This window comes from Marmota flaviventris, chromosome 10 (assembly GCF_047511675.1).
Source record: "Marmota flaviventris isolate mMarFla1 chromosome 10, mMarFla1.hap1, whole genome shotgun sequence".
NCBI lineage: Eukaryota > Metazoa > Chordata > Mammalia > Rodentia > Sciuridae > Marmota > Marmota flaviventris.
The window spans coordinates 104,678,075-104,703,434 of record NC_092507.1 but is presented as its reverse complement, the minus strand read 5'-3'; the positions used below and the strand labels follow the sequence as shown (position 1 = coordinate 104,703,434).

Sequence of the window (25,360 nt, the reverse complement as noted above, 5' to 3'; positions counted from 1 at the left end):
TACACATAGATATGTATAAGATAGGACTGGGTGATATGCCTTTCTATAAGACCCTATAATTTATAGTTACATATGCTTACATATGTATACTGTAAGAACCTGACCTTTGCATGCAAGGTAAAATGTACCCATTTGTTGGTCAACTATAGATTCCTCTTTACATTGCTTGATAATGAATAATCAAAGTCAGACTTCCTGTCATATTGCTTTGGGGATAGTGATAGAGAAAACCTTTTCATTTCCCTGAGTAAAATTCAATGAATCTTTGTAAACTTGGGTTTCCCTTTGTCCTGCTTTCCTTGTTTTTCCCTCATCTTATTTAAACCCCTTTACGTTTTGGTCTGTCACACACACTAGATGTCATTTAGTTCTATTCAAATCAACAGAGACAAAAATATACAGAAAATACTATGTTTGCAACTCTCCTTTTCTCACTATAAAATATTATTAAAGCAGTTGATTCAGATACTTTCCTGGACCACAAGTCACTGTAAAAGATTTTGGTGTGTGCTTAAAAAATAGAAGGAATATAAAACATTTGTACTTCCTTAACAGTATATGAAAAGAAGTCCAGTAATGAAAAAAAATTAAAACTTCAGGGAACAATGAGTTCCCCCTTCCCTCTGTGTGCACATAAAATTAACACATCGCGGGGCTGGGGCTGGGGCTCAGCAGTAGTGCCCTTGCCCGGAATGTGTGAGGCACTAGGTTAGATTCTCAGCACCACATGTAAACAAATAAAATAAAGGTCCACCAACAACTAAAATAAAACTAAAGAATAAAAAAAAAAAAACTTAACACATCAAGCTGGGCATTGGGGCACACACCTGTAACACCATCAGCTTGGAAGGCTGAGATAGGCGAATCCCACCTCAACAAAGGCGAGGCACATAGCAACTCAGTGAGACCCCGTCCCTAAATAAAATACAAAATAGGGCTGGGGATGTGACTCAGTGGTTGAGTGCCCAGTACCCAGTGCTCAGTGGTTCAATCCCCAGTACAAAAAAAAAAAAAAAAAAAATTAACACATCAAAACTTGGCTAAGTCTAATGTTAATGTAATAATCACAGAGAGATCCTATAGAGGAGTCATCAATCTTTGGAACAGATTCATATTAAAATTTTGCAAGGAGGTCATCATTTGTCTCACAGCTTCAAAAATTAATTAATGCCAAAAGACTTCACATGAATTTAAATTCCAAAATAGAATTCCCTACGGATATATACCTTGACTTTCTAAAAATTACAGCAGGTCTCCGGGATTGGTACATTGTCCTTAGTACTAATTCTGCTACATTCACCTTCCTGTCATTTTTTCTCTTCTACAAAAGGGAAGAATGGAGAAGTATGCAAGATCCTGTCTTTTTAGGAAAAAGAAGAGGAATCACAGTTTACATTCCAACTGCTCAGGCAAGAAAGACACTGATGTCTTTCTCTTCAATAAGCAAACACCATCCCTTCAAAGTAAAAAGTGGTCATATCAGCATGTGTAACTAGCACTTATAATGGAATACTTCAGAATCCCCAGAGTTATAGAAACATTTATCATCCATCCATCCTTGTTTACTTAACCACTTGGGGAATTGCCAATGAAAGGTGAGAGGACAGAGAGAAAAAACTTGTGAATACAGACATACTGCCATGGCAATTAATATCAGGCTGATTTCTACTATATGGTTACTTTCTCTGTAGAAAACTCGTATAAAAAAAGAAGAATGTACTAGAGAATAAAAATCACCCAATATCCCACCAGAAGAAATTATTAATACCTAGGATTATTTTCTCCCTATTTAATTAATGTCTATTTCTTTCTTTTTAAAATATTTTTAGTTGTCAATGGACCTTTATTTTATTTATTTATTTTTTATGTGGTCTGAGGATTGAACCCAGTTCCGCCTCATTCACACATGCTAGGCAAGTGCTCTACCACTGAGCTATGATCCCAGCTGGGCTGATGTTTATTTCTTTATGAGAAACAAGTCTCAAATATAATATTATTTCAGTAATGATCTTCATTATCATTTTCAGGAACCCTTGCTATGTAAAAGTGAGTCTTATGGAGTATCATAAATGAGAAAAGTGATATAACTGCATATGGGAGATAGTTTTAAGTATTTAATACTGTACAGCTTTTATTTAAAGACTTAATCTATTTAGCTATTTTCTAGGAAAATATAAATCATCAAAACTAATCCAACAAGATGAAGACTACCTGAAGAAATCAAAACCTGAGACCAAGAAAAAATACCCTTGAAGTCATTCAGAACAGGATCTTTTTTAAAGATTAAAGCCTAAAATAATATGCAATCAGTTAATTCTACAGGCTAACATAATCCTGATAATAAATCTGAATCAGAATAGTCTCTTCTAAAACAAAAGATAGATGAACTGCACTTAAGAAGATACATTTAAATTTTTCTTTTTAAAAAAACCAGCAAATTGGACTGGGGTTGTAGCTCAGTGGTAGAGCGCTTGCCTCTCACGCGTGAGGCACTGGATTTGATCCTCAGCACCACATAAAAATAAATAAATAAAATAAAGATATTGTGTCATCTACAACTATATATATAGATATAGATATAGATACAGATATAGATATAGATATTGTGTGTGTGTGTATATATATATATATATATATATATATATATATACCCAGCAAACTGAATATTGATATTGAAACTAATTCGATTGAAAAAATTTTTATTTGCAAATAACTTACCCAGAATTTCCAGGATCTGATCTGTTCTTTCTTTCCAATGGTTTATAAATTTTAATCTCAAAATGGTACAATAATGAATAAGTGTAGATCCAATGTCCCAAATCTTATAGTTGAATTAATTTATATTACCTTAACATAATAAAAATATTGAACACAACACACAAAACAAACACACACACACACCCCACAAATATGATGCAGCCCTTACCAAGGATTTCCAGTCTCAAAATAAGAATGGGGGAATTGACACCTCATGCATCACTTTCTGCATCATCATCCTCTGTACACCCCAGTGTCACTAAGTTAAGATCAGCACTTTGTGATCTGTTTTTGGACTAGGCATTCATGTCATCATTAATCCTTTACCATCCAGTATATCAAATTATCACCACCTGATATTACACAATGTTCTTTTTCTTTTAAACAACTAATGTAACATTTTTAAAAATGTGTTCTGATGAGCTGGGGCTGTAGCTCAGTGGTAGAGAGCTTGCCTGGCACGTGTGAGGCACTGGGTTCAATCTTTAGCACCACATAGAAATAAACCAATAAAATAAAGGCATTCTGTCCATTTACAACTAAAAAAAATTTTTTAAATGTGTTCTGATAATAATACAAATAAGAAATTGGGGTCACTAGTAAAAGAAATACCACTATCATTCTGAGTAGTTATATCACAGCAACCAAAGATATGTTAGCTTGCAGGACATCATCTCTAATAGACAAAGAACAGATATACTGACATACACAGATTATTTATCAATTAAAACAACCTTTCCTATTCAATATTTTAAAAAATATCTGATAATAATTCTCTTACAGGCTCACAAACACTGGTGATAATAATGTTAAAGGAGAAAGTAGGTTGGAGATAACCCAATTACTTCAATTCTCAAGCATCAGTTTGGGTAAAGAAAGGCACTTTATTATGTAATCTGATTGGCCTACTCAATAGGGAAGGACTACTCTAGTACTAATACTTACTCCTTATTCTAATGCAATCCTCAAGAAATACTTGAGAAGATCAAGTCAAGTTAGCTGTATATGCTCTCATAAAAAAAATCACTAAAAAACCCAGGCATGACTTTTAGCTTAGAGAATCATCTAAGAAACTCTAATAGCCATCTCCACATACAACTACACTGAAACAATCTTGTTGGTTTGAAGCCCAATTGAAAAAAAATATATATCAAAAGCATTATTTGCCTATTCCTTTCAATAATCTTATTTATAACATAGTGTCTACTACCAAAATTAGAACAAGACATATTCCTATTATAGCTTTAGTTTTTATTTTTGTTTTTAGTTACTAATCAATTTATCTGTGCAAGCCTACTAAAATAATTCGCACATTTTTAAAAGGGGAAGGCTTAGAATGCTATTTAAATTACACTTCTTTTTTAAAATTTTGTTGTTGTTATTGTTGTAGATGGACACAATGCCTTTATTTTATTTATTTATTTTTATGTGGTGCTAAGGATTGAAACCTAGTGCCTCACACATACTAGGCAAGCACTCTACCACTGCGCCACAACCCCAGACTCTAAATTACACTTCTTAAAATAAAAAATTAATAAATGGGATGGCATGCAATTTCCCTTCTCTCTCCCTTTCCCTCCCACCTCTCATCCCTGTTAAATGTTAATCTTCTTCTCCTGCTCTTCATCCCTACTCTGATCTTAGTTACTCTCCTTATATCTGGATATTAGGGTTATACAGTGGAGGGGGTAGAGAGAGAGGAGGGGAGGGGAGGGGGGAGGTGGGGAGGGGGGAGGGGGGAGGATGGGAAAGGCAGCGGAGCACAACAGACACTAGTATGGCAATATGTAAATCAATGGATGTGTAACTGATGTGATTCTGCAATCTGTGTATGGGGTGAAGGTGGGAGTTCATAACCCACTTGAATCAAAGTGTGGAATATGATATGTCAAGAAATTTGTAATGTTTTGAACAACCAACAATAAAAAATTAAAAAAAAATTAACTTCACTTCCTTTTAAAATTCAGTATATTTATTTATCTTTTCAAAATTACTTTGATTTATACCTGTTATTTCACATTAACAGTTTGATGTTGATTTTTATGCTTTTTTTCTTTCAAATTCTATTGCAAATTAATGATTTTATGTACCATTATTAAAGTAATATGGAATTATTTTATGGGACTTTTTGAAGAAAACATTAAAATTTTATATGTTAAAAAAAAATAAAATAAAATAAAATAAATGGGATGGCAGCAAACTAAAAAGCTTCTTCACATCAAAGAAAACAATTAAGAGGGTGAAGAGAGATCTATAGAATGGGAGAAAATCTTTGCCACCTGCACTTCCAATAGGGTGTTAATTTGCAGGATATACAAAGAACTCAAAAAACTTAACACCCCACCTTAAAAAAAAAATGGGCAAAGGAACTAAACAGACACTTCATAGAAGAAGAAATACAACTGTTCAACAAATATATGTTCAACATCTCTAGCAATTAAAAGAAATGCAAGAAATGAGGTGAGATTTCACCTCACTCCAGTCAGAATAACAATTATCAAGAAGGCAAGCAGCAATAAATATTGGTGAGGATGTGGGGAAAAGATACACTCATACATTGCTGGTGGAACTGTAAATTGATACAGTATGGAGATTCCTCAGAATGGAACAACCATTTGACCCAGTTATCCCACTTCTTGGTATACATCCAAAGGATTTAAAAACAGAATACTACAGTGACTCAGACACATCAATGTATATAGCAGCACAATTCACAATAGCTAAACTATGGAACCAACCTAGGTGCCCACCTTCAACAGATGAATGGATAAAGAAAATGTGCTGTATATATATACACAATGGAGTATTATTCAGCCATAAAAAAAATAATGACTTTAAATGGATGTATCTGGAAACTATCATGCTAAGTGAAATAAGCCAATGCCCTCCCCCCCCCCCAAAAAAAAACCAAAGGTTGAAAGTTTTCTGATAGGTGGAAGCTAACCCACAATAAGGTGGAAGGCAGGGAATAGAAGTTCATTGGATTAGACAAAGGCAAATAAAGGGAAGTGGAGAGATATGAAAAGGAAAGACAGTGGAATGAATCTGACCTCTCTTTTCCATCTACATACATGAATATACCACAGTGACTCTCACTATCCTGTACACAAGACTGGGTCATAATTAGAATAAGATATTCCATGCTTGTATAATTATATCAAAATGAACAATACTGTCATGTATAACTAAAAGGAATCAATTTTAAAAATCTATTCATTAAAAAAGTCTTCATCCCCCCCAAAATAAAATAATTACACTCCTAATCCTATTAGAATCAATATTAATATACCTACTACAGAGAATTCTTGTTTTATAATGAACATGAACAATAAAAGAAAAAGCATGTTCTCTGAGAATAAGTACTTATGCCTAAAATGTATAAAAAAACATAGTTCTCAAATTTATTTGATGAAATATCAGAAACATTTCTGAAGCATTTATATGTGTAATTTTTTTAAAGCACTAAATGTATAATTTTTTACATATGAAGCTAGTGTAAGTAATTAATAGTAGGTTTCAATTATTAAATAACATTTATAGGAAATATTCTTTTATAGAGAAGAGCCTGGAAATTCCTCAAGTGGTTAAATATAGTTACCATATTACTTAGCAATTGTGCCACCCAAGAGAACCAAAAACATATGCTCACATAAAAACTTTTATACTACTGTTCACAGCAACACTGAACATTACAGTCCCAAAATGAAAACAACTCAAAAGTTAAAACATTCTGGGGCTGGGGATATAGCTCAGTTGATAGAGTGCTTGCTTCACATGAACAAAGCCCTAGGTTCAATCCATTGCACTACAAAAAAAAAGAAAGAAAGCAGATTTACTTTCACATCAGGCGCAGTGGGCCATGCCTGTAATCCCAGCGGCTGGGGAGGCTGAGACAGGAGAATCGCGAGTTCAAAGACCAGCCTCAGCAATGGTGAAGCACATAGCAACTCAGTGAAACCCTGTCTCAAAATAAAATATAAAATAGGGCTGGAGATGTGGCTCAGTGGTTGAGTGTCCCTGAATTCAATCTCTAGCAACCCCCACCAAAAATAAATAAATAAATAAATAAATACACAAAAACTCAGCTCCCTTAACAGCTCCATCCTTACCCCTTTTACTTATTAATGTCACAAAATTATATCTTAACATACTATGTGTCACAAAACAAACTAATAATTCTTTTAAATATATTATGCTCTAAAATGTTGTAGAAAAGTGACAATAGTACTAGCTTTCAGACTAATAATTTTTTAAATTATTAAACACCAATCATGTAGAAAATAAAAAGTAGAATTATAAAATATTTTTATAGTAATACTTTTATAATTGCCCATGTATTTACTTTTTACCTTTTTTTGAGTTTGACAAAATTTATTGTTATTGTAATAAAGACATTTATCTCAGTTGTTTCTCTCTCCTCATCTTGACCTTAGGTTAATTTTTCACTTGGGTCAAGAAAAGAGTATGTAGGAGAGAGATGTTATTTTAACAAACAGTAAAATGGACAAAATGGATAGTTTGCCTACATAAAAGTACATTAAATTCATGTATCTCGATATAATTAAATCATATAAGAACTAATAGTTCTATATACATTTCCATTATTTTACTTGGGGCTTTTTCTAAACTTAAACACAAGTGAACATATGTTAGGAATATACACAGGCTACTACTTTGGAGTTACTACCTATTAAAAGAGCTCAGTGAGTAATTACCACCAATAAAATAGTCTGAAGCTGCCTCCAAATTTAACATTGTAGGAATTTTCAAGGAAATAGCTATAGCATGTTTTTGTTGTCCGTGACTATGCTCTTAAAGATGTGTTTAATTGTCACATTAAAAAATAATGTCCTTGGGGCTGGGGTAATGGCTCAGCAGTAGAGTGCTTGCCCCACATGTGTGAGGCCCTGGTTTCGATCCTCTGCATCACATAAAAATAAAGAAATAAGATAAAGGTTGTATCCATCTACAACTAAAAAATAAATAAATAAATAATGTCCAGGGCTGGGGTTGTGGCTCAGTGGTAGAGTGCTTGCCTAGCTTGTGTGAGGCACTGGGTTAGATTCTCAGCACCTCATATAAATAAATAAATAAATAAAGGTCCATCGACAACTAAAAAAAAAAAAAAAAGAGTCACCCTTAATTAAAAAAAAAATAATAATGTACATATACAATACAAAACTACAAAGCAAACACCCTAGAATACATAAATCTAACAGTATATGTGGTGGGAAAATGTTTTGAAATACATTTTCTTTTCTTCTACTTTTAGTTCCTAAAAATGTGCTTTTTAGAAGACACTGGTCAGTATGTATATACTTAAATAAACCATATAATTGCATCAATAAAAAACACTGCAGTACTTGTATTTGGGGTAAAAATGGGAGTTCATAACCCACTTGAATCAAATGTATGAAAGATGATATGTCATGAGCTTTGTAATGTTTTGAACAACCAATAAAAAAAAAAAAGAAACACTGTAGTGAGTTCAATTTAAATTGGATTTAACAAGTTAGTGACTTAAATGCTCAGACAAAAAGTTACAGAAAGTGCATCTTCTCGCTTTCTGTCTTCATACGTTAATTTTTCTCTTTCTCTCTTTTGGTGTTTACACATTTTAAAATATAAAAACAAGCCAAATGCTTAAGTAGTATGTACATTTAAATTTTTGGTGGTGGTCTGTATTTTTAAAAAAACAGCTTATCTATGATTTGCCTTAAGTTCTGGTGGACATACTTACAGGAACTAGCTACAAATAAAAACCAAGAGAAGCACATTCAGAATATCGATTTACTTTGGTAGCAAATGTTGCTCTTTGAAAGCTAATGAAGGCAGACAAGACCTTAAGGTGAGTGCGCTATTTCAAATACTAGATACTTCACATAATTTTTTTTTTAATTTAAGAGCTAAGTGTCTATATCTACTGACAGCAGTGCCATTACCTAGTATATGATGACTTGAAACAAAACAAATGCCCATAAGGAAAAAATAAAAGCTGTATTTTAATTTTATCCAAATTTATTTTCAGTCAACCGTCCAGTAACATTTTCCTCTAAGTACAATACTTCCTCTCTCTCTATAAGGCTGTTCTGGGGAGCCAGACAGTTTAGGTAATGAGGGAGTTAGGAAAGTACTGCTTGCAATTAAAAAAAAAAAATAGTAAATTATTGTTTCCCTCTTAGTGTGCTAATAGTTGTGCCTAAAAAATATGCAATTCTTTAAAAAGGTGCCATTTCTGATTTGTTATCTGTAACCTTTGAAAAATAATCATATGAAATTACAAAATTAGCAAACGTCTTGAAATCTGTATATAAAACAAATTACCTCTAATTTCAAACTCTCATTATTAGTGTAACACTCAATCTTTAAAAAAAAGAAGAAGAAAGCGGTTCCAAACATTCTTATACCATTCTTTAAAAAATAAACTGTTCCTTTTAACTTTATACCCACCCAACACCCCAATTTCAAACACAACATTTAATTGTCTTGGTCACGGACATTTCCAAGATGAGATTCTGTATTTCATTCTCACAGCTTCTGGTTATCAGAAAACCCACGTTTTCCTTTACTGAAGGAGTATGGTCCAGCTGAGATTGGTGTATCCCTTCCTATATCCTTCATCCTCGTCTTTGCTTCCGGAGGCATTTCCTCTGGTTCACTATCTTCATCTTCATTAAAAGCCACTGCTACTGAAAGGGTTTTTGGAATAAGTGTTGGACAGTTTCCTTGGGCTTACCTGACCCATGTTTGGTGGATGTGGCTGATGCTTTCCTAGTCGTCTGACTACCAAAGCAAATCCAAACTTGAAGATCTTTGGAGGCTTTGCTGGGAGGTCTGCAGCTTCTTCTTCAGCTGATAGCTTCTCAGCTCTAGGACTGGAACTTCCCCTCCATGGCTGGAAGAAACAATCTTCGTTTTCACAGGTTTTTCTGCTTCTTCTTCAGGTCCTCACTGCGGCTTCTCAGGCTTCTCCACTCCTGCCTTCCCCCCGCCATTTTCCCACCGTGGCCTCCCCTCATGTATTTACCTTTGAGACCTTTATTTTATCAAATGGCTGTGGGTTACTATCTAGTGTTCTTTCATGTCACCTTGTGAACTCCCTGGAGCATTTCTTACAGAGCAGGTCGGGTGAAAATGAAATCCCTCCATTTTTGTTTAACTGAGAACATCTTAATTTCTCCTTCACTATGAAGGGCAGTTCTGTTGGATACAGGACTCTTGGTTTTTTCCTTTTAGCCTTTGAATATGTCAACCCACAACCTTCAGATGAGAAATCTACTGAAAATCTTATTAAGAACCCCCTTGCATGTGACAAGTTGTTTCTATCTTGCTGCTTTCAAAACACTCTGGTCTTTCAAAGCATGCTTATAATGTGTCTTGGTCTGGGTCTTTCAGAATTTATACTACTTAGAATCTGTTGAGCTTTTTGGATGTTGATATTCATATCTTTTATCATAGTTTTTAGTCATCATTCCTTCAGATAGTTTCTCTTCCCCTCTATTTTCTTACAGGGACTCTTCGCAATATATATGTTGGTCTACTTACAGATCGCTTAAACTCTGTTCACTTGAATTATTTTAGATCTGCTATTCAGTCTTTTTCAGAGACTGATTGTGTTGATCTATTTTTTTTCCTTTTAATGAACCATATTTTACTATATCTTTGCATACCTTGTAATTCTTGTGTTTATAACTAGACATTTGAAACTAATAATGTTGTTAACCTGGAAATCAATAATAGCCTTCCCTCAAGGTTTTCTGGGTTTTGTTTATTCAGTTATAGTTGGTTATCTGTGCCAATAATTCACCTCAAGTATACACTTAAAATCTCCTAATTTTTATTCTATCTCACAATAAATATCCAAAACCTAGAGTATGCACTTGCTTGATTCCATTAACTCCATTGTAGGGAGAGAAAATAGTTCTACAGGCACTCAGAACAATTACATAAAACATCTTAAATTTTTCTTAATTCATGTTAATAGAACTAGATGGCTATATGAATTATTACTATGCTAAACTAATAATATTTGAATTATTTAACCTATTAAAATAATCTTATTACTATTACAACACAGTAATTCATTTTAATTCTACAAGAGTATTCTGAATTACTAAGACAAAACCTGCCATCTGCCTAAGTCTACCTCATTAGGTCAATAACCACTATTGAGCAGTTACCATATCCACAATATACTGAGAAATTTAAAAAATGTTAGCTCCCATACTCAAAGAATTTACAATATAATACAACATTGGGGTAAGCAGGTAATATAAACTGGAGACAGATTATAAATATAGAAAATCTTATATTTTGACATATAGGTAATGAGGTAAACCAATAAACAACCTGAGCCATCTACTGTGTCAGATAAAACTAGGCACAGGGAGACAAGCTAGAGGTTAACACAATAGTCAAGACAAGAATGATCAAGAATCAGGCTGGGGTTGTAGCTTAATGGTAGAACGCTTGCCTAGCATGTGCGAGGCACTGAGTTCAATTCTCAGTACCACATATAAATAAATGAATAAAATAAAAGTCCATCAACATCTTTAGAAAAATGTAAAAAAGAATGATCAGGAATCTAGACTTAAAATAACGTCAGGGGAAGAATGAGTGGGTATAGACTCTCAAGTCATACTTAGAATCAACAGTACTTGACGACTGCATATAGAGGAAGCAGTATTACCTAGAACTTAAGATAGTCATTATAGTAATGGAAAAATGTTAATACAATCCCCATCCTTTCGAAAGCATATTTGAAATTACTGGGTTACAAATTTAAAGAAATTTAATGCTAAGCCCTGCCCCTTCTGACAAAAGACAATGACAATAAGGGTCAATAAATAATTAGTGGCAACAGTATAATAAAGACTTTCAACAAATATTAAAGTTCCTTCTTCAAAATAAATTACAAAAATCTGTAAAAACTCCAATGCCTTCCATGGGTAGGGTTACCTCTTTAATTATGATATGACAAATTTGAATTATGAAAATTTGTTTTTAATGATAATTTTTAAATTATGGTTTCTAATCAAGTAAACATTTTTTGAAATATTGTACTACACAAATCCAATTAACACTTATTTTCTAAATTTTGAAAAGTAAATATAATTATATAATAATCATTATAAGAAACTTCTTTTCTGTAATCTTCTGTAAGATCCGAAATCATAAAATTATTGTATGAATTAGTAGAATATCTAGAAGAACCTATAGTAAATGCCAATAATGACTCTTGTTTTCATCTCAGTCGTTTTATTTCTTTTTTGCAGTACTGGGGATTAAACCCAGGACCTTGCACATTCTAGGCAAGTGCTGTACCACTGAGCTACATCCCTAGTGCTCCTTTTTCTTTCTATAATCTACACCTTTCACTGAAGGCAGCTCTTTCTTTCTATGCACTTCCTATATAAGGGCCATAGATACTGCCAGAATGATATTTAACCAAAATAAAGTTTCTACCTGGTCCTCAACAACACTATATTCTATGCAAAAAAAAAAAAAAAAATCAACTTTAATCAGAAGCAAAGCTATGTAGACAAAAACAAGGCCAGCTAATAAACCAAAAATTTTGTAGATACCATAAGCAGAATGATAAATAAATTATGCAGGATGCCAAGGAACTCAGAATCTTAGGTTTTAGTTAAGAAATAAATCATATATAAAGAAATTTGAACACTCTAATGAAAAAAATCTTTGTTGATCGATAGTATTATAAGAACTTCTATCTCCATACAAGTTGTTAAATCAAAATGAAAGTATGTTTTCAATGTATTACAAATTATTAATAAAGGAATAATAAATACAAAAGCCTATCAAGTTTTCTGCAGCCTAATTTAATCATAATCACTCATTAATAAGTACTTAATCATAGTTTTCATTTTCAGGCAAACTATATTGGCCCTGATTTCTATCAAGTTTTTGTTTTTTAACCACATTTTTTTATTGGTGCATTACAGTTGTACATACTGATGGGATTTGTTGTTATATATTTGGGCATGCACACAATACACAATATAACAATATATTGGGGCCAATATCACTCCCTGGCACTTCTTCCCTCCTTCCCTCTGATAGAGGGAGATGATTTCATTATATTGCCAAGAAAATCACATGTTATAGTTTGCAACATTTCTAAATACCAAGGGAGAAAACTGTCCAACCAAAAGAAACCAATTACAAAGAGCTGATGTAGCATATAGAAACAATCTCTGGGTATAAATTTTTCAATTTTGCGTGCTATCAGGAAAAGTGGAAAGGAAGATTATTTTAAGTACTGAAAAGTGAACTTTTAGCCAAAGTAGGCCATCCCTAAATGCTTAACCTCATATTTCATCAAAGAGGAAAAACTTAGAGAAAGCCCTATCCCCTCTGACAGAAGACCATAACAATAGGGTCAGTGGTGTTATACTTTGTAGTGAGTCGGTCATTCATCTAAATCTGGCAAAGAAGTATTTCAATAGAAATTTTTTAAATAATTAATAGATTTGACCTGAAGGAATTCAAAAGAATTCCTTAAACAAAAACTATTTCATGACCCACAAAAAAGCTAATATAAAATTAGATTTATGTTACACCAACCCGAATTTATTTTGCTATCATAACATTTTTTACTAAATTGATGCAAATCTTTGAGAAGGAAGACTTTAATGGGTTAACCAATTTTTTAAAGTGACCTTGGTATGACTTACAATAAAATCAATGTTTCAATAATACAGATGGTAGACTAGACAGTGCCAATGTTTTAGGCTTAGAAAATGCTTTTAATTTTTTTTTTTTAAATTTCCCCACGCTGTGTTTATTGCTTTACATATGCCTCTGACTGCCAAAGAATTGTTAACTAATCGGCACGGAGATTCATTTTGTTAGCACACAGCTGGGTACTTTAGTCATACAACATCTGCTTTGCAATGTATCTTCTTTCTTTTCTTCGTTTATTTCAAAACAATTTCTAAAAGTTGTCACAGTAAAGTTTATATGCTCCCTTTCAATATTTGGAAGCTGAACTTACAATCATCATTATGTTTATTATTACTGCATAGATTATCAGTGGCCTCTGAATGATTAAAAATCATTTAGTGAATCTAAGGATCTAGAAAATCTAGCATTAACATCAATCTATAGGGCTAGGGATGTGGCTCAAGTGGTAGCGTGCTCGCCTGGCATGCGTGTGGCCTGGGTTCGATCCTCAGCACCACATACAAACAAAGATGTTGTGTCGCCGAAAACTAAAAAATAAATATTAAAAATTCTAAAACAATAAAAAAATCAATCTACAGAACAATATAGTTGAGCTAGAGAATAAAATTCAGGAAGAGTCATGCAAGACTCAGATGCTATCTCTACATGAATATCTTTAAGTTATCTCAATGAAAACATAATGGAAAATATGGTAATATTAAAAAGAAAAGAGAAGTATGGAAGTATCCATAGAAAAGAGCATACTTCTTGCCGGGCACTGTGGCACATGCCTGAAATCCCAGTGGTTCTGGAGGCTGAGGCAGGAAGATTGAAAGTTCAAAGCCTCCCTCAGCAACAGCAAGGTGCTAAGTAACTCAGTGATACCCTGTCTCTAAATAAAATACAAAATAGGGCTGGGAATGAGGCTCAGTGGTTGAAGGCACCTGAGTTCAATCCCCGTTACCAAAAAAACAAAACAAAAACAAAAAGCATACTTCTTTCTGCAGCCAAGACTCAGATTGTGTGTGTGTGTGTGTGTGTTTTCTTGACTTTTTATTATAAAGGAACTAATTAATCGGGCAATGAATTATCTACGTCCTTGGCTTCTCCTGCTTTTTCTCTTTGGATCAGTATGTGTTAGTCCAATATTCTACCTAGGTACAGAAAAGTGAAACCCTAATTATAGGTCAATTCAATTCATGATACATCTTTCTCCAAAGGCTTGTTTTCAGATTTGGTTGGAGTCATAAGGTATTTCCCAATGAGAAAAAATGTGTAAGGGTAATTAGATTTCAGGCCAGTCCTCAAAAGCCAAAATATAGTCGAACTAGAAGAGTAATAATAGTATACAATCCAAACATCCTTTATACCACTGCTTCTATGATGAAATGTATTCCAGAATCCAAATAAGCATTTGAATAACATTACCTCTCAATCACTGGCAAAGCAGCAAGAGCTCCACAGTTCAGTTTCCCTTTTCTCTCCCAATCGCCAAAAATCAAAAGGATAAGAAGGCAGAATATCTAGTTATTGTGGAAAGTTCTGATAATAGGAATCTGGGTAGTAGGAGGCAGTACCACAGATCCCATTGCTTTCACCAAGTTCAATAAGGGTATTAGAGGAGATCCCAAACAGGCAACAACAGGGAAGAAGTAGCCTTAAAAATTATATAACTTTGTATGCCTGTAATCCAAGAACTTGGAGACTGAGGCAGGAGGATCACAAGTTTGAGGTCTGCAACTTAGTGAAAATCTGCCTCAAAGTAAAAAAAATAAAAAGGGTTAGGGATGTAGCTCAGTGTAGAGTGTCCCTGGGTTCAATTCCCAGTACCAAAAAAAAAAAAATATATCAACTTTGAATGCCGAAGCTGTAGATCTTTAAACAAAACAAAGCAAACAAACAAACAATAGCAGCCAACAAGCTCAGAAAGACTCCAGCAGTGTTAGGAGGTGGTATTGTGCTATGTGGTTGCTGTCTACCTGGTTTTTGTTGTCTAGGGAGAGAGGACAGTCAGAAGCAGCAGCAGTGACTTTTTTTTTTTTTTTTTCCAGCATTCTTAAGCCAATAAGATAGGAAAATGTCTGAAAAGTCAATTTCACAAATTGTTAGCATTTAAACATCATAAGAACATAGTTGATTTACTCTTAGTTTTTACTTGATATGGATTAAAATAATACATAGCACTTTCTTATTAACTGCTTTAGACTATGAAATCATAAGTATACTCTGTGACAGTTTTCAGCACTGTCATCACTTAGAATCATCCACCACCACCATTACTGTGGAAGACATTTCTCTCATAATATCTCTAACTTTATATGAGGAAGAAGGATGACTTGGTTTAATCTCAACCACCTGTTCTCTACTTTCCCGGTCCTTTTCTTGAAAGCTTGGATAATGGGAAGACTAGTTAGAAGAGCAGTTAAGCTATTACAGTAGTCTATGCAACTGAAAGGAGGACTTCACAAAAAGGTTGTTCTAATAAAAGATATAGATGTGGCTGACACTATCCCTTCCTTCCTAGTTTGGGACATAATACCTGCAACTCCACAAATATGACTGTGAGAAAGAAGAAGAAAATAAATCTAAGTGGAGCCATAAAAAATTTTTGTTTATGCCAGTTAGCAGTTATTCTGTTGCTTGTAGATATATGTACTCTTCTGGCTGGCTTTCTTGCTTGCTTGCTTTTTTTTTTTTTTAATACATTTTTAGTTGTCAATGGGCCTTTATTTTATTTTTTATATACGGTGGTGCTGAGAATCAAGCCCAGTGCCTCACACGCGCTAGGGAAGTGCTCTACCACTGAGCCACAACCCCAGCCTGCTATCTGTGTTCTTACCTGATAAAACTACCATCTATACAGCACATATTATGTGCCCAGCACTGCACAAAATCCTCTACATACATTATTTTATTTAATTCTCACAGCAATCCTCTGAAACTCATAATGACATTAACCACATGTTTAAAAGGGAAAACGGACAATACAGATATTAAGACACTTGCCAACGGTTAGTTAAATAGCAAACTAGAATGCAAACCCACATCTATATTAATGTCAAAGTTCATGTTCTTTATATTATACTATAACTCATCATCACCAGTTTTTACATTTATATGGGTTTTTTAAATTTTGTTTTTACAGTGCTGGGAATTGGATCCAGGGCCTTGTAAGCATACTAGGAAACACTCTACCACTGAGCCATACCCCAGCCCTACATCTATATAGTTAAGGAAGCAGTATGGCAAAGTGAAATAGTAAAAGAGGCCTGGGTTCTAGTCCCAGCTCTTACGTAGCAACTGAACAAATTATTTAACTTCAGTTTTCTGACTGTAAGAAGATAATTATATGTAATCATATATAATAATATGATAGCATGCTCTTGAGAAATTATTGTGGCAATTTAACAAATTCAATTGTGTCTAGAAGTAATAAGCACATTCCCTAGCACATAAAGGACATTCAAACTTCAGTTTTCTTTCCCCTTTCCATTCTCACATTCGAGTGATCTATGCAAAGCAGAAAACAGAGAAAAGATTCCTTTAGGTTCTCAAAAAGCCCATCATCAAGTGAGGTGACAGTCAATATAGAAATCTTAAGAAGTACACACAGGATGCTACAGAGAAAACAAAGTGTCATGAACTGACTCCAGGAAACAACCTCTTGAAGAGGCTTGAAAGACCTTGCCAGGTGATAAGAAAGGAAGGAGGCAACAGCAGAATTAATGCTCTCAGTAGAGGGAACAGAGGGAAGAGAAACTGAAATTAGGTATGGTTGGAGCTAACAATGGGAGTAACAAGAGAAGGGGCCAGAGATTTAGACAAGGAAGAGATTATAAAAACTCTTACTTAAAAAGAATGGTTGCCAGTGAGCGTTGCAGGGATATATTGGAAAAATATTGTGAACAATCAACAGTATAAACGGAGGAAATAAGACCAGTCTCTTAGCTTCTGAAGTGTAACTATGGTGCTCTAACATATGAGCAGAAATAAGATTAATTCCATGTGCTTTTGGACTGAGGGAGTAACTAAATATATGATTTAAAACTGTAATGTATTATTCAATGCATACAAAGGTAGTTGGAGAAATATTTCTGCCAGTGGCAAACATAGTTAAATAATGAATAAGTGAATGGAAAATCATTAAGTAATCCTTATTTATGTACTACCTTTTTTCCTTTTCTATTATCTAGCAGAAAAAAGACCAAAAAACAAATTAATCACAAGCTAATGAGATAGGCAAGAAAGAAAAAAGGGTCCAGAAAACTCAAGGTATTTAATTAGTTACGAATGACTGAAATAGTAATCAGTTTAAAAGGTAACATGTGCTTGTTCTAATTCCAACTTTATTCTTATTAAATATTAATAGATAAGATTGAGTTTAGTTCCATGTCTGTTTTGAGAGCAAGGGAAAAGAAAAAGATTGCAAAAGAGTATTAAAATTTAAACAATACTAGTATTAAACAGCAGTAGGTAAAAACTAGTCTAAGCATAGGAGTAGAAATGAGGAAGATTAAAAAAATCTTTTTTAAGGTTATTACTTTTAATTACCTCTTTTTAAAACAGCCTTAAAATATCTGGTACAATATTAATTTTATTCTAACATGATATCTTCTTTATTATTTTGTGGTACTGGGGAGTGAACCCAGGGCCTTGTGCTTGCTAGAGAGGTGTCCTGCTACTAAGCTACATCCCCCTTTTTGACGTCTTCTTTATTAATAAACATACAATCTTCATAGATGTTGAAAAGTTGTGTGGGTGGGGGTGGAACTTATGCACTCCTTCCCATACATAATTTAGGCACACACACTGCTCACACACAAAAAGAACAGAAAATGAATAATACACAGAATCTAATTCATCTAGCCAAAATAAATACACAGAACAATACATAGTTAATGCCTTTCTAAGAGATAGTTTTGAGTCTATGAACTTCTGTAGTACAAAATGAAAATGCGCCTTTTTTTTTCTTTTTTTAATGTGGTGCCAGGATCGAACCCAGTGCTTCACACATGCTCAGCAACCTCTCTACCACTGAACCACAAGCCCGGCCCAGAAATGGGCCTTTTAAGTGACTTTCTTTAGACTGCTTTTAGTAATAAATAAGATTTGCATTTTTTAAAAAATGATTTTAACAACGCAAGTTGTGCAGCTACAACCATTTCCCAAAGTGCTTCAACAATATCAACAAAACATGATGTTTATGACATTTGTAAAGAAGCACCAAGTCAGAAAAAAAAATAGCAATAAGCATCCCCTGCCATTTAACTATTAGCTTTACCCAGCTTAACAGTTAAATAATATCCTTTCCATTTTAAACGAATGAAAAATTATCCCCCAAATGGTCTCACTTTGGATGTTTAAATACTTTAAACCTTCTTGCTGATCTACAGATTCATCTGTTAGTCTTGTTTAAATAAAAAGACTAAAAGTCCTGTAGGCTTGTTAGCTAGTTCATCATTCTTACAAACCAACTGACCATTAGAAAAATCTATTTTTACCTCATTTTGCTTTCATTTCTTAAACTGGTCTTCTATACATAAAAATATTTACAACATAGAAGGCAATCACATGATTTCACTTATATAAGATTAAATTTCCTTATTACACACTTAAACTGTAAAGAGGTTAATGAGAGAATGATTGTTACTCAACCCTTTCCTGCTATCACATTATAACTTTCCTAAATCTGCAATTAGAATAATTTACATTATTGTATAAGAAATCTAACAATTGGGGCTGGCATTGTAGCTCAGTGGTAGAGCACTTGCCTAACACTGAGTTCAATCTTTAGCACCACATTAAAAAAAAAAAAAATCAAATAAATAAATGTGTTGTGTCCATCTACAACTAAAAAGTTTAAGGAAAAAAAAAAAAACATTTGTAACTGCTTAGGTAGTACATCTGATATAACCTGTTATAAGATGGAAACACGTTTGTATGTGTATGTTCTTCTACAATCATTATTACAAGACTCTAACAGATTTACAGTAATTAACCAGATACAATAAGCATCTCCAAATATTCTTCATTTATGAAAGATCTACAGCCTCAAACTTTCAATCTAAAATATCAGAATCTCACTTGCTACATTTTACAGAATGGTTAAATAAGATGCTAAGAAACATCAAAATACTTGCAGCTCTTTTTGTGGTCCCTTTTCCTATTTGACAAATGTTAATATTCTAGCCTTCTCAATTTTTCAAATGCTAAATAAAGATTTTAAGTATAAAATAAAGGCATCCCCCCACATATCAACTATGTATGATTTCTCTTTATATCACAGCCTTTTGCACATATAATAAACAATATTGTCAGCATTCAAAAATGTTTATTAAATTAATGGCTGAACCAAGAATGAATGAACAAATGATGTGACTATATAATAACATATTAAGAAAAATCATACTACCTCCTCCCCCCCCCCCCAGTACTGGGGATCAAACACAGGGCCTGGTACGTGCTAGGCAAGTTCTCTACCATTGAGATAAATACCAACCCCATTCTTTAAAGATAATAAGTCACTTCTCTAAATTGCCCTTAGCTCCATTTCTGTAGGCATCAATTCATAAAGTTCACATAGAGCAGGTTAGCCATTGTGAAGCAGATATTCCCAAATTAATGTATATTAATGTTTGTAAGAGTAAAATGGAGAGGGAAGAGACAAAGCAGGTATCATTGGGTTCATAATGGGGAAAATGTTACTACATTTATTATGCTGCGGGTCAAGAACTCATTTAGCTATTTAAAAGTCAGTCAACAATAATTATCTTGGGTGAAATTCAATGGAACAAAAAGCCAAAAGGGGCTATTACTATGAACAAATGCTTAGATGTTCACTATGTATTTGGCACTATACGGAACACTAAAATCTAATCTCCCTTAAGGAAAAAGAATTTAGAACTTCAACTCTGAATTCTAAAATATGTAAGATATACTGTTCTTGGAGATAAAGTACCAAGGGGGAAACAGTAAAAAAATAATAATAATAAAAATCAAAAAAATAGTATATGAATCTCATCATAAAGACTTAATATGCTTAGCTTACAAAACACACAAATTGCATAACCAAAGATGCAATTATCAACATCAAAAGAATATATTAACGATAAAAATTTTTCAAGACTAGAAAATAAAAAGACCTATGGATTCAGGAGGGACCCAGCACCACATGCCTATAATCCCAGCTATTTGGGAGGCTGAGGTAGAAAGATAGCAAGATCAAGATCAGCATGGGCAACTTAGTGAGATTTCATCTCAAAATAAAACATTTTAAAGAGGGCTGGGCATATAGCTCAGTAGCAGAGGCCCTGAGCTCAATCCCTTGTAACACACACACACACAAAAAGACTCATAGATGAAGAATTATTTGAATAAATGAATAAACAAAATTTAATATACTGATTTTGCTAAATAGCAGTATTAATAATAATATTACTTATGTATTCCAATGAATGCAAGATCCTTCCTTGTCTATTTTATTTACTTTTAGCACTCAGCACAGTGCCTAATACACAGTAGGTATACAATAAACATTTGTCAAATAGAAATAAGTAAGACATTGGTCCTTGTCTTTGATAATTTACTGAGGAGATAAGAATTTATAATCACAATTCAGCATTAACCAGTGCTAAAACACAGTAGGTTATAAAGCATAGACAGGTATAGGTACAGAGGAGACTGTCAAGAAATGCAGACACTTCAATGAAAGTAGAGGAACAGTACTCATTAAAACGTGACTGAAAGTAAGAATCAGAGAATTCAGAGACATGCAACTGAGGCAGTATGGGTCATATTTTGTGATGTAACAAAACATGAGAATGTATTGGTATCACTAGAATGTACACTCTACAAAGGCAGGAATATGTGTCTCTGTTTTTACTACTTATGGTATACTGTAAAAATAACCACAATTTGGGCTGGGGTTGTGGCTCAGCAGTAGAGCGCTTGCCTAGCACATGTGAGGCTCTGGGTTTGATCCTCAGCACCACATAAAAATAAATAAATAAAATAAAGGTATTGTGTCCATCTACAACTAAAAAATATTTTTAAAAACCCACAATTTATCTCCCCATTTCCATTTATAGCCACACTTCTTGAATGTGATTCTGCAGCTATTCCCACTAAAAATTGGAGTCTTCTATCTATCCCTTGGATTTTAGCTGTCTATATGACTTGCTTTTGCCAGAAGAATGTGGCAGAAGCAATGCTGTGCCAGTTCCAGGTCTAAGTCTCAAGGGTGTTGCATGTTTCCTCTCTCTCAGAACCTGTTGCTGCCATGTGGAAAGCCCTCTCTAGGCTACTGTAATGAGAGACATACATTCCGGGCCATTCTCACTGCCCCTAGGAGATCAGCAGACATTTTCTTTTTCTTCCCACCTCTCCTCCTAACCCCACAAATACTGGGGATTGAACTCAGGGGCTTACCACTGAGCTACATCCCCAGCCCTTCTCATTTTTTATTTTGGGACGGCATCTCACTAAATTGCTGAGGCTGGCCTTGAACTTGCCATCTCTTACCTCAGCCTCTCCAGTCACTGGGGTTATAGATGTGCGCCACCATACCTGGCCTCAGACAACTTTTTCCGTAAAGGAACAAATAGTAAAAACTTTACGTTTTGATATATGATTTTTGTCATTTATTCTCCTTTGTTTTTTGTTTTTTAATAGAACTCTTCAAAATGTAAACATTCTTAGCTTGGGGGTTATCTGGTAATCAGCCACAGATTGCCAACCACTGCCCTCGTTGATGGCCAGCCAATCCCTAAAAGCAGAACTATTTTACTGACCACAAATGCATAAGTGAGCTCAGTCAAGACCAAAATAATCATGCACTAAACCCAGAACAAATTGTCAACCTACAAAATTATGAGGTAAATAAGTGATTGCTCTTATCATTACATTTTAGGGTGGTGAGATAATCATCAAAAACTTAATGATACACTACTCTATCTTCGGTGCTTTGAGCAGTACCTGTTACTCAATAGAAACCCAGTTAATGTTTAATGAATGAAATACTAAATTGGAAGAATAACAGGAGCCTTAATATGACATTTTTTGCCAGGATTTACAAATTCAAAGGACCTTCAGGGCCAGACAAGTAAATTAATTAAGTGTAGTGCTCAATATTCAGAATAGCTTAGGCAACAATGAAAGGAAATCCACATCGCAAGGCCAAAAAAACACCTGGGAGGCCACTGATAATCCTAACAAAGATAAAGGGAGTAGAAGCATCAACAGAAAAAAAGGTACAAAGTCAAAGGTATCTAAGGTAAAATTAAAGGGTTTTAGACGGAGATTGTAAAACTGGGTAAAAATTCAAGATCCAAGTATATGTTGTCTGCAAGTAAGAATTTAGATTCAAAGAAATGGTCCTTTCAATAAATGGCTCTGGGACAATTATATATCTACATGCAACAGGTTGAATTAAGTCCCCTATTTCATATCACACACAAAAGTTAACTCAAATTTAAGTGCTAAATTATAAACCACTAGGAAAAAAATATATTTAGTATAAATCTTTGTAATCTGGAAAGGTCCCCCAGGGTCAGATAAGTAAATTAATTGAGTGAAGGATCAGTACAGGGAACAGGTTATGAAATAGTGAAAGGGGATCACACCAGGAGGCCAGAAAAACTAGTGTCTCAGTTATGACACCAAAGGCACAAGATAAGAGAAAAAATTGATATGTTGAACTTAATCAAAATGTGAAGCTTTTATGGTTCAAAAGACACCATTTAAGGGCTCTCTGCTGGGCTCAGCCCGCTGGCGCACGCGACCCTGACGGCGAGAGTTCATGAATACTTAAACATCCAGACCAAGGATCCAACATGGCGGCGAGTGGGGAGGCAGCGCTTTCAGTACCTCCTCAATAACGGGGTCAGAGAGACGCTTAGATTCGACCTGCTGAGAAACTCCTAGCAAAATTCCACTGAAGAGAGACCGGCCGGGAATTGGTAGGATATTTGGAGGTGACAGTTTGCCCCAGACAAGTAAATCTCCGCCACGCGGCGCAGAGGTCCAGACCCGACAGCCCGCACGACTCGGCGACCGTCGGCTGCCCGCCCGTGGCCCCCGCGACTGGGCGGCTAGCCTCCGAGGCGCAGCGCAGCAGGAGCGGTGCAGGGACTCTACGAACAGGTCTCTAGTCAAGCCTTCATGAAACAGCGAACCAGGAGCTAAAACCAACCAGAGACAGACCAGTCCCACCCCTCCCTTCGGACACTCCGGCAAGGAGCCTGGGGCCTCGCCATAGCAGAGAGGTGACATCACCGGAGTTCGGCCGACGGAATTCCTTCCCAGCGAAATCCAATTTAGCAGGTGTGTGACTCCCACCCCCTCCAGATACAAGCAGCCAGGAAACCTCGGGAATCTCTCCGGGGGCATGTCTGTAGGGAAGCAGAGGGGATTCCTGATCCCCAACTTCCCTTACCACCAGCGGCGACACCCAAGGTCTTAGCCGCCAGTTTCCGGGGGGCGTGCCCACCAAAGGTGTCCGGAAAAATTAAACTGTTGGTTCCCAGATCACCCCACCCCAGCACTGGGGCTTAGATGAATGACAGAGAGGGTGTTCAGTCATTCGGGATATAGGACACGCGGTGGGGCTGCAAGTGTAATCAGATCCTTGGGGAACCGCCTCTGGTGAACAGGACCTGGCTGGCTGGCTGGCAGGAGGAACGGGGGGGAGGGGCCGGATAAGTGAAACGGCTCTGGACTAACAGGACTGAGAAACTCCCAGGAGCCGCCTTACAGGGATTGCTGTCAGCACATAGAGGGCAGAAGCTCAGCTCGGAGGGCACAGCTCCGCCTACTGGAAGAGAAGAAAATGGATCTCTAAGACTTCAATTTTTTCTTTTTTTTTCTCTCTTTGTTCTTTTCTCCCCTTTTCCTTCATTCTTTCTTTCCCATTTCAAGTTTTATTGTTCTTTCCATTCTCCTCTAATCTATCTCTCTCTCCTTCTTTCTTTTTAAAAGCACCTTTCTTCCCCTACCCCCCAACTTTCATCCCAAGCATTACGTCTTCTATTACGTGTAACTGTCTAAATGCAAATAGGTAAGTGTTTCGAGGCTGTCTATAGGGCTCCTAAATACCTAGCTACTACCAAACACCCTGATCCAATAGCCTGTTAATATCCCCCTTCAGTAGAGCAATCTTCTGAAGTAGCCAAGACATACTAACCCTCATACCATCATAGCACCTAACCTAAACATAAAGTCCTAAGAACAAACAACAAATCACTATATGCATAAAGAATCCGGAAGCCTTTTATGAATTGAATAAATCAGCTTTAACGTACAATAAAGCCCAACATTTCTAGGCATAGTCTCCCACCACAAAGGGGAGACAACAGAGATATACAAAACCAAAACAAATTTATAGGAGAAAGCAGAAACACAGCAGTCAAACAGAGCTGGAAAGTAACGTGAACAACATGAAAAAACAAGGGAAAAAAAGGATTATAAACAATGCAGGACAACTTAAATCTACAGGAGGACCTAGAGGCATCAGAAAAATGGACAGAGAAAGAACTCAAGGCATACCTAACTCAGATGGAACGGAATAATAGAGAAGACATGAGACAGCAAGTCCAAGCAATGAAAGTATATTTTGAAAACGAATTAAATAAACAAATTCAAATGGCAAAGAACGAGCTCTACCAGGAGATAGAGATTTTTTAAAAAAAAATCAAACAGTAATCCTAGAAATGCAGGAAACCATAAACCAAATTAAAAACTCAAACGAGAATATTACAAATAGACTAGATCAAGTAGAAGTCAGAACATCAGATAATGAAGACAAAGTTTATCAACTTGAAAAGAATATAGTCAACACAGAAAGGATGCTTAAAACTCACGAGCATGGGCTGGGGATGTGGCTCAAGCGGTAGCGCGCTCACCTGGCATGCGTGCGGCCCGGGTT

The 25,360-nt window shown here is 35.2% G+C and overlaps 1 protein-coding gene and 1 pseudogene across 2 annotated transcripts in view; both read right to left on the bottom strand.

Moving 5' to 3' along the window:
• Magi3 (membrane associated guanylate kinase, WW and PDZ domain containing 3) overlaps nt 1-25,360 on the bottom strand; it is a 245,468-nt gene that overhangs the window by 175,756 nt on the left and 44,352 nt on the right. The window lies entirely within an intron of this gene.
• On the bottom strand, nt 9,235-23,826 carry LOC114096691 (PEST proteolytic signal-containing nuclear protein pseudogene; annotated as a pseudogene).